Below are 10808 nucleotides of genomic sequence, written 5' to 3' on the forward strand. Positions count from 1 at the left end.
TAGTGCCTCCACAAACGTTTCGGTGACCTCTTTCACACCCTGGAGTGTATTTCACCTAGCCCAGATGACTTATCTACTTTCAGACCTTTCAGCTTCCCAACTACCTTTTCCTTAGTAATACCATCAACACTCACTGCTGCCCTCTGACACTCTCAAAATTTTGGCTAGTGTCTTCCATTGTGAAGACCGACGTAAAATACTTATTAAATTCATCTGCTATTTCTTTGTCCCTCATTACTACCTCTCCAGTTTTGTTTTCCAGCGGTCCAATACCTAGTCTCGCCTCTCATTTACTCTTTATAGATTTGAAAAAACTTCTGGCATCATGTTGAATATTATTGAATAGTTTACCTTCACATTTCATCTTGCCTCTCCTTGTGGCTCTTGTAGTTGCCTTCTGCTGGTTTTTAAAAGCTTCCAATCCTCTAACTTGCCACTATTTTTTGCTATATCATAAGTCCCCCATTTTGCTTTTATGCTGTCTTTGACATTCCTTGTCAGCTACAGTTGCCTCATCTTCCCTTTAGAATACTTTATCATCTTTGGGATGTATCTATCCTGTGTCTTCTGAATTCCCCCCAGAAATTCCAGCCATTGTTGTTCTGCCATCTTCCTTGTAGTGTCCCCTTCCAATCAATTCTGACTCCTCTTTCATGCCTCTGAAATTCCCTTTACTCCACTGTAATACTGATACACCTGACTATATCTTCTATATCCCTCATGATCTTATCAGGTCACCCATTAATCTCCTACATTCCAAGGATAAAGTCCTAGTCTATGCAACCTCTCCTGGTAACTTCGGACCCCAAGTCCAGGCAACATCCTGGTTAATCATGTTTCTGTACTGTTTCTAGTTTAATAACATCTCTCCTATAACATAACAACAAAACTGTTCCAAATACACCAAGTACAGCCTCATCAACATCTTACATAACTGCCAGTGAGAATGACTTGGCAGATGCAGCTGTTCTGTTTCTCTGACTCCATCATGCTATGACCCTCGGCTAATGGAAGTTGTTTTTCACACAATCACCATAAGCCAATTTTGCTATTTTTTGGTGAATTACTGTCATCGAATTACACCGTATTTATTTTCAAGATCAATCTTTGCCAGTGAAATTTTCAGACTAAGTTCTGTAGCTCGAGAGCTTGTTTTTATTTTTTTCAGCTCAGGCAATATGCCTTGATGAAAAGAACGTGGTGCACCTGGGACTGATGTAGTACAACATGTATGTATGATTTAGTATGCTGTACATACCCCCATCAATATGGACCTCTACTTAGTTTTACAATATATAAAAAAAAGGATTAAAATTAATGGTTATCACATATAAAGCTATACAATTCACTTGATGCAGGGAGTTCGGAAAAACACCCAGTGTGCCAATGCATTTCCTCCAGGAGCTATGAATTCTAAAATGTTGAGCCAAATGGAATCTATATACCAACAGGGGGAAAAAATGAGTGATTTGGAGGGGAGAAGATAGGACAGTGGAGTTCTGCTGCCCATCCAACTAACCCACGTACGAGGGTGGATCGCTCTGAACACCAAGCCAAATTGGAGAGGTCAAGAACAGCTTCATCAGCTTTGAAATCCAGGTCAGAAGTGAATCAATCGGTGGTTGCGTGTACAAGGCCCAGAGTGACTCGCCATGGCGAGGCCCAGGTCCTTATGCAAGGTACAATCCACTGTTATGACAATCTAAGTGCTGGCCCATATAGACTGGAAAGGCAGGCTGTTGAGAGTAGGACGAGGTTGGATTGCTCTGGGTGCCGAACGGATTTAGAGGGGTTGAGAAAGCTCCTTTGGCATTGAAATCTAGGCCTGGAGCAATTTCCTGGCAGCAGGACCCAGGCGCTAGTGCAAGGTTCGGACAATTTAAACACCAGCACAGATAGTTTGGGGACTTCTCTCTCCACGATGCTAAGGCTGTGAAATTGCTCCTGGCTGCTGTGCTTCGTGTCTGCAAAGTTTGCAGTGATTTGCCCCGCTAATATGAACTGAATACCAAGACCTTGAGCCTACTCTGAGCTGCTCAAAGGATTTGGATCTAAGGACTCAACTTGGTTTGGAATGCTGCTGTTTTTGGTCACTTCTGTTGATTATATGATTTGTTTTGTGTTTTTTTTCTCTTTCTCTGTGGGCACTGGGGAGTTGGTCTTAATTTTTTAAATCAGCTTCTTTCGGTTTCTTTGCTTTCCGACTGCCTATAAGCAAACAAATCTCAAGGTTGTATAAGTTATACATTCTTTGCACTCTGAATTTTGAACTTTGACTCTGAAAAAGACACTATCTGCCATGCCCATACCACTCATAATTTTCTAAACTTCTATCAGTCCACCCCTTGGCCTCCAGAGAAGACAATCCAAGTTTGTCCAATCTTTCCTGATAGGTTATAGTCTCTAATGTAGGCAACATCCTGGTGAAACTCTTTTACACTCTCTTCAAAGCCTCCAAATCCTTCCCATAACATGTCAACTAAAACTGCGTACAGTGTTCCAAATGTGGCCTAACCAAAACTTCATACAGGTATAACATGATTTGTTACTCCACATCCTAACCAATGCCTTCTTTAACTCCTTGTGTACCTTTATTGTTGCATTCAGGGAGCTACGGACTTGCACCTCAAAAACCCTCTATACATGAATTTTCCTAAACGTCTTACCATCAATTGTTCAGTTTTCCCCTTACATATGACTCCAAAAGTATAACACTTCACATTTTTGTCCAGATTAAATCACATCTGCCGTTTCTCTGCCTACATTTCCAACAGGTCTGTGTCTTGCCAAGTTCTTTCACAACCTTCTTCACTATCCATAATTAATAGCTTTTTTCTCAAATTTAACAGGAACCAAGTCTAATTTCACAGCCAATATCTTATTCAGGTATTGAATGCTGACTGTGATTTGACTTTAATTCTGAAATAAAAGAAAAATAGGGCAGCTTATGTTCCCCAAGGTGTCCAAGATCACAGACCTGAAAATAGGATTTGGCAGGAACTCATTTGCAAAATCATATTCTCAAGATCTTCATTAGGTAATGCTTATAATTTCCAAAATAAACATGTACTTACCTAAAACATTACTTCCCATGTCCTTAATACACTGTATGTATATTAGGTCATAATTGCCTACATTGGCTATTGGTGGAGAAAAGATATAATGGAAAAACTAATGTGATTTGAATTTCATCGATAGCATTTCTCCATGTTTTTTTCATTAACCTTCTTCAGAATCAAGGAATAGAATCATTACTGTACGAAAACGGCGTCCAAATTTTCTGTACCCCTAATTCCAGTCTCTCACAGCACCCCGATTTTAACTATTTCTCCTAAGATGACTGTCTTCAGTTGCTGGGTCCTATAAAGTCTTATTTTCAGACTTTCCTTATGTTGTAGGTCACTCTCTTGTAGCTCAGCTCCCTCTTGAACAGATTTCCTCCAGGTGTATCTATTAAGTGCAATGTCTTCCCAGTGGTGAAGATGCTGTTTATGTTGGTGTGTCTGTCAATCCAGCTGATCCTCAAAATTGTTTATAAGGCTCTTTGGTGGTATTGTTCCAGGGTTTATGGGTGCTTTCTGCAGTTGGTCCACAATTCAGCTCCATACAGTAACGTAGGAAGGGTGACTGCTCTATAGACCTAAAGGCTTGTTTGGGCCTATAGGTCACAGTATTCAAAGACTCTTTTCCTTAATCTTGAATAGGCTCCTCTAGCACTACTCAGATGGTGGTTGATTTCTGATTTTGAGGAGAGAATGCTGGTTGGGCGGTAGCTGATATATGACCTGTATCATTTTTATGTTCAAAACAACACTCAAGACCCTCTATGCCTTGGCAAAGACTTTCAGAATATATTGGTGGTCTAGTTTAGAGTGTGCTGTGATGTCATTGTTATTCATAAACTGAAGCTCCATGATAATGTTGGTGCTGACCTTGTTCTTGGCCTCGAACCAGTTGAGCCCGCTGTCCATTCTATATATGATTTGAATTCCCTGTCATAGATCTTAGCCAATGAACAGCAATAAAAATGGCAAATAGGATGGGGGCAATGATACAGACCTGTTAGACTCCTCTCCTGACAGTGAAGGGTTCTGATTCAGCACCTCTACTGCTGAGTACCATGGCTGACATTCAATCATGCAGTATCCTCAGTATTCGTAAGTGCTTGTCAGGGCAGCCATGTCTTGATAGTAGACACCAGTAAACATTATGCCACTGGAACCCCAGCCTCCCCTTCCCCCACCACCACTCTGCTAACCCACGTCTGTCAGGTCCCATTGCAAGCTCTTGGGTCCTGTCATCTGTGGCGGGTCTTTGCAATTCCCCCTGATCTTCCCCTCTCTATGGCAGAACGTTCTGTCCTCATTAAAGGCCCCATTTTTGTCCCCCTGCAGTTTCACCTCAGTGAGTTCCGCATCTGCCATGACACTAAGCTCTTCCTTCACCGCCGTCATCTCTGTGCTGACATCTTTGGCAAGGATTCTCCAGCCCACACTGATGGCCCCTTCTCCCATCTTCAACCCTCCTCCTCTTCCTGGAACTGGTCTTCTACCTGCTCTGGAACTTTTCGTTCCTAACTGCCAACAGGACATCAAACGTCTCAATTTCACCACTCCTCTCTCCGATTCAAACCTCACTCCTCTGAATGCACAGCATCTCCACTCTCTCTGAACTGATCCTAACTTCACCATCAAACCAGCAGATAAGGGGTCACCGTAGTAGTCTGGTGGACTGACCTCTACCTTGCTGGGGCCTGACAACAATTCACAGACACCTCCTCTTACTTACCCCTCGAGCTGGACCCCACTAAGGAGCACCAGGCTATTGTTTCCCGCACCATTACTTACCTTATTAACTGGGGATCTCCCATTCACTGCCACCAACCTCATAGTTCCCTCACCGTGCACCTCCCATTTCCACCTCCTACCCAAGATCCACAAACACGCCTATCCAGGTAGACCATTTGTTTCTGCTTGTTCCTGCTCCACCGAATTTATATCTGCATACCTTGACTTTTATCTCCCCAGTTCAGCCCCTCCCTACCTTCATCTGGGGCACTTCACACACTCTGGATCTTTTCAATGACTTCATTTCCTGACCCTGATTGTCTCATTTTTACCATCGATGTCCAGTCTCTATGCACTTCCATCCCCCATCAGGAAAGCCTTAAAGCTCTTTGCTTCTTTCTAGATAACAGCCCTTACCTGTTCCCCTCCACCATCACTCCTCCACCTGGAGAATTGGTCCTTACACTCATCAATTTCTCCTTTGGCTCCCCCTACTTCCTCCAACCAAAGATGTAGCCATGGGCACTTTCATGGGTCCCAGCTGTGCCTGCCTTTCGGACAGCTACTTGGAACGGTCCATGTTCCAAGCCTACACCAGGATCACTTGGTAACTTTTCCAGTGCTACATTGATGACTATATTGGGGCTGCTTCCTGCACCCATACCGATCTCATCAAATTTATCAACTTTGCCTCCAGCTTCCACTCTGCCCTCAAATTTACCTGGTCCATTTCCAACAACTTGCTCCCCTTTATTGATCTCTCTGTCTCTATTTCTGGAAACAGTTTATCTACTGCTATTTTTTGTAAACGCACTGATTCTCATAGGTACCTGGACTATACCTCCTCCCATCCTGTCACTAGTAAAAATGCCATCCCCTCCTCTGTTCCTCTGCCTCTGCCACATCTGCACTGTGGCTTTTCATTCTAGAATGAACGAGATGTCCTCCTCCTTCAAAGAAAGGGGCTTTCCTTCCTCCATGTCAATGCTGGCTTCACTCACATCTCTTCCATTTTGCACACGTCTGTCCTCACCCCATCCTCCCATCACCCCACTAGGGATAGGGTTAATCTTGTCCTCACCTACCACCTCAGTAGCCTCTGCATCCAGCATATAATTCTGCGTGACTTCCGCCATCTCCAACAGGATCCCACCACCAAGTACATCTTTCCCTCCTCTCCCTACTTACACCTTCCAACTCCATTGTCCATTCATTCCCCCCCCCCCCACCGATCTCCCTCCTGGCACTTATTCTTGCAAGTGGAATCAGTGCCACACCTGCCCCTACACCTCCTCCCTCACTCCTATTCAGGGCAACAAACAGTCCTTCCAAGTGAGGCAACACTTCACCTGTGAGTCGAACGAGGTCATCTACTGCATCTGTTGCTCCCGATGTGGCTTCCTTTATATTGGTGAGCCCAACGTAGATTGGGAGACTGCTTCTCTGAGCACCAGAAAAAGCAAGCTCTTCCAGTGGCTACACATCTTAATTCTACTTCCCATTCCCATTCTGACATTCACTCCATGTCCTCCTCCACTGCTGCGATGAGGCCACACTCAGGTTGGAGGAGCAAAACCTTATATTCTATATGGGTAGCCTCCAACCTGATGGCGTGAACATCAATTTCTCAATTCTCCGGTAATTACGCCCTCACCTTCCCATTCTCACGTCCCTCTTTCACCTGTCATCTATCCTGCCCATCACCTCCCACTGGTGCTCCTCCCCCTTTCTTCCATGGTCTCCTACCCTCTCCTATCAGATTCCCCCTTCTGCAGTCCTTTATCTCTTTCACCTATCAATTCCCCAGCTCTTTACTTCACCCCTCACGCTCTCCCAGTTTTATCTATTACGTCCCACCTTCCCCCCCTCCCCCTCCCACCTTCTTGCTCTAACTTCTCTTTCTTTTTTTCCCAGTCCGGATGAGGGTCTCAGCCCGAAGCATTGACTGTTCACCCTTTTCCATAGATCCTGCCTGGCCTGCTGAGTTCCTCCAGCATTTTCTGTGTCTCGATTTGATTTCCAGAATCTACAGATTGTCTCATCCAGTAAACGTTATAAACTGGTTATTAGGATGTCAAATGCAGGAGAAAAAAGACTTCAAGTGAAATGAGAGTACTTCTTCATGAGTGCAAGCACTGTTAGTGACGGAGGCAGTTGAGACACCAGCAACACTGACATTGATCAGTGTTGAGGTGATTAACCCTGTGAGCATCAGCACATGTGGGCACAAGGGCAAAGGTCACCGTAGATACGTGTGTGAGAAGAAACAATGGAGTTTTGAGGGGCTCCTATTAAGTACTTTGATGCTAAGGAGAACATGGCTCAGGAAAGGTCGTTGCAAATGTTTTGTGTGAGAAGTGAAAGATTTACAGAGGTCATCGTGCCAAAATGTGGGGAGCTAGGGAGCATATCAGTGCATTGGGGTAAGAAAGCTCCCAACAAGTCCTGGGTCATAGGAATCTCATTGAAAGGGGAATGTTGTTAGCTTAAAGTCAGAACTACAGATTTGGAAGAACTGTGATTTAGTGATGTCTGTTTTCATGGAAATCAAGACAGAAGGAGAGACAAACATGGCTGCTGAGTATGAGTTGGTTACAATGGAAGCCTTGGTTGATGTGATCAGGTTACAACACTTTTCGTCCTTATGTAGATACCTTTTATAGAGCAAATACCACAGTGGAAATTGGTAATAATGGTGAGAAAACACCTGTAACACTGCTACACACAGAGCACAAATAGCCAGTTCTGTTCACTGAACCACAGAATGGTTACAACTCCTGAATAAAACCATTTGGGCTGACTGTAAGTTGTTAGCAACCTCTAAGCAAGAGCAATCAAGATAGTTCCACTCTCCCACCCACTTCACAATGGCCTGCAAATGTACTTTTCCTCATTTAGAGATACAGTACCGTAACTGACCCTTTCGGCCCAGCAAGCCTGCACTGCCAAATTCCATCTGTGTGACCAATTAACCAACTGACCCATACATCTTTGGGATATCGGATGAAACCAAAGAAAACAGAGGAACCCACATGGCCACAGGAAGAACGTACAAACGCCTTACAGGCAGAAGCGGGAATTGAACCAGGGTCTCCAGTGCTGTAAAGCATTGCGCTAACCCCCACAGTACTGTGCTGCCCCCTAAATACTTCACTCTTAAATATTTATCCAAATCCCAATTGAATCTCCCTCCAGAGTTACCTGTAAACGTGTTGTGTACAACATTTTTCCCATGGTACTTTTGATTTTTTTTGTCCTTTACTATTCTTTTAGATAACCTAACTCTTGACCTCTCAGTCACTTTCTATCCAAGTCCATCACTTCTTGATTTTAAGTACCCTTATCAGCTCCTCTTGCTACTTTCTCTCTTTGAATGAAAATTCCAGGTTCTCCAATCTATCTTCATTCCTGGAATCATTGCTTATAATTTTTTTCTTCATGCTTTCTAAGAGTTTCACACCTGCGGTAAAGTGTATTACACAGGGATGAACATCATTCTAGATTTGCTGTACCACTGTTTGACAAGGGTTCATCCTGTGTGAAAGTTTCATCCTGTATGAGGTAAAGTGGGTTACACAGAGCTGAACACTATCCTAGATTTTTTGTACACTGTTTTACAAAGGTTCATCCTGCCTTCCTTATTCTTGTTATTTATGTCTCCAATTATAAAACCCAAAATCCCAAGTGCATGTTTAATCACTTTCTCTGCCTGCCCTACCACTGTCAATGAACTACACACATGCACATACAAGATACCTCTGTTCATGTACCCACTTTAGAATTGCATCCTCTAATTTACGTTGCCTTACCTTAATCTTTCCACCAAAATCTGCCATTTCAGAGTTTATCAAGTGTGCTGAGGACTCTGTACCAAAGAGGACAACCTGTGTGTGTTGAAATCGGATACCACGGATGAACCAGGAGATCCAAGCTTTTCTGATGTCAGTAACATTCGAATCAGGCGACCCTGACCTTTATGTGAAATCAAGATATGACTTCTGTAAGGCTATCAGAGATGCTAGAGACAGTACCTGTCTAAGATCGAGTCTCAATCTAGTCCACAGCCATAGCAGAGCTAACATGCTATAATGGGTTACAAAACTATGTTGGACAGCTTTGCTAACAACAGCACATCCTTTCCAGATGAGTTTAACATATTCTCTGCACACTTTGAACATAAGGGAATGGGTGTGCCACATCCCACCTTGACAGTTTCCAGTGCTACTGAATCTAGTCACTGAGATGTCATAACATTGGTCTTCTGGAGGGTGAACCCATGGAAAGCATCGGGCTTGGATAGTGTTCCTGACCGTCTCCTTAGATCTGGTGCAGATCAGCTGGCAGGGGTATTTAAGGATATTTTTAAACTCTCCCTGCTTTAGGCAGAGGTTCCCTCCTGCTTTAAGAAGTCCGCTATCATCTCGGTACCCAAGAAAGACAAGAAAACTTGCCTTAATAACTACTACCCAATGGCTCTAACATCTACTACCATGAAATGCTTCATGAAGCTGGTCAAGGCATGCATTAACTCCAGTTTCCCAGGAAAAACTCCAAAACTGGGAGTTAATGCCTCCCTCTGCAACTGGATCCTTGACGTTCTGATTAACAAACAGTAAGTAAGGGTACGTGGCAACGCCTTCGCCATGATTATTCCAGACACTGGTTCTCCACAAGGTTGTATCCTCTGCCCTCTACTCGTGACTGGTTATAGACAATAGACAATAGACAATAGGTGCAGGAGTAGGCCATTCGGCCCTTTGAGCCAGCACCACCATTCACTGTGATCATGGCTGATCATCCACAATCAGTATCCAGTACTCCAGGTGTGGTCTCACCAGGGCCCTGTACAGCTGCAGAAGGACCTTTTTGCTCTTATACTCAATTCCCCTTGTTATGAAGGCCAGCATGTCATTAGCTTGCTTCACTGCCTGCTGTACTTGCATGCTTGCTTTCAGTGATTGATGTACAAGAACACCTAGATCTCGTTGTACTTCCCCTTTTCCTAACTTGTTTCCATTTAGTTAATAATCTGCCTTCCTATTCTTACGACCAAAGTGGATAACTTCACATTTATCCACATTAAACTGCATCTGCCATGCATCTGCCCACTCACCCAGCCTGTCCAAGTCACCCTGCATTCTCATAACATCCTCTTCACATTTCACACTGCCACCCAGCTTTGTGTCATCGGCAAATTTGCTAATGTTACTTTTAATTCCCTCATCTAAATCATTAATATATATTGTAAACAGCTGCGGTCCCAGCACTGAACCCTGCGGTACCCCACTGGTCACCGCCTGCCATTCCGAAAGGGACCCGTTAATCGCTATTCTTTGTTTTCTGTCAGCCAGCCAATTTTCAATCCATATCAGTACTCTGCCCCCAATACCATGTGCCCTAATTTTTCCCACTAATCTCTTATGTGGGACTTTGTCAAAGGCTTTCTGAAAGTCCAGGTACACTATATCCACTGGCTCTCCCTTGTCCATTTTCATAGTTACATCCTCAAAAAATTCCAGAAGATTAGTGAAGCACGATTTCCCCTTCATAAATCCATGCTGACTCGGAGCGATTCTGTTACTGCTATCCAGATGTGTCATAATTTCATCTTTTATAATTGACTCCAGCATCTTTCCCACCACCGACGTCAGGCTAACCGGTCTATAATTCCCTGTTTTCTCTCTTCCTCCCTTCTTGAAGACAGGGACAACAATAGCCGCCCTCCAATCCACAGGAACTGATCCTGAATCTATAGAACATTGGAAAATGATTACTAATGCGTACACTATTTCTAAAGCCACCTCCTTAAGTACCCTGGGATGCAGACCATCAGGTCCCAGGGACTTATCAGCCTTCAGACCCAACAGTCTATCCAACACCATTTCCTGTCTAATATAAATTTCCTTCAGTTCATCCATTACCCTCAGTCCTTTGGCTGTTATTATATCTGGGAGATTGTTTGTGTCTTCCCTAGTGAAGACAGATCCAAAGTACCTGTTCAACTCATCTGCCATTTCCTTG

Source organism: Mobula hypostoma, chromosome 25, assembly GCF_963921235.1.
Source record: "Mobula hypostoma chromosome 25, sMobHyp1.1, whole genome shotgun sequence".
Lineage (NCBI taxonomy): Eukaryota > Metazoa > Chordata > Chondrichthyes > Myliobatiformes > Myliobatidae > Mobula > Mobula hypostoma.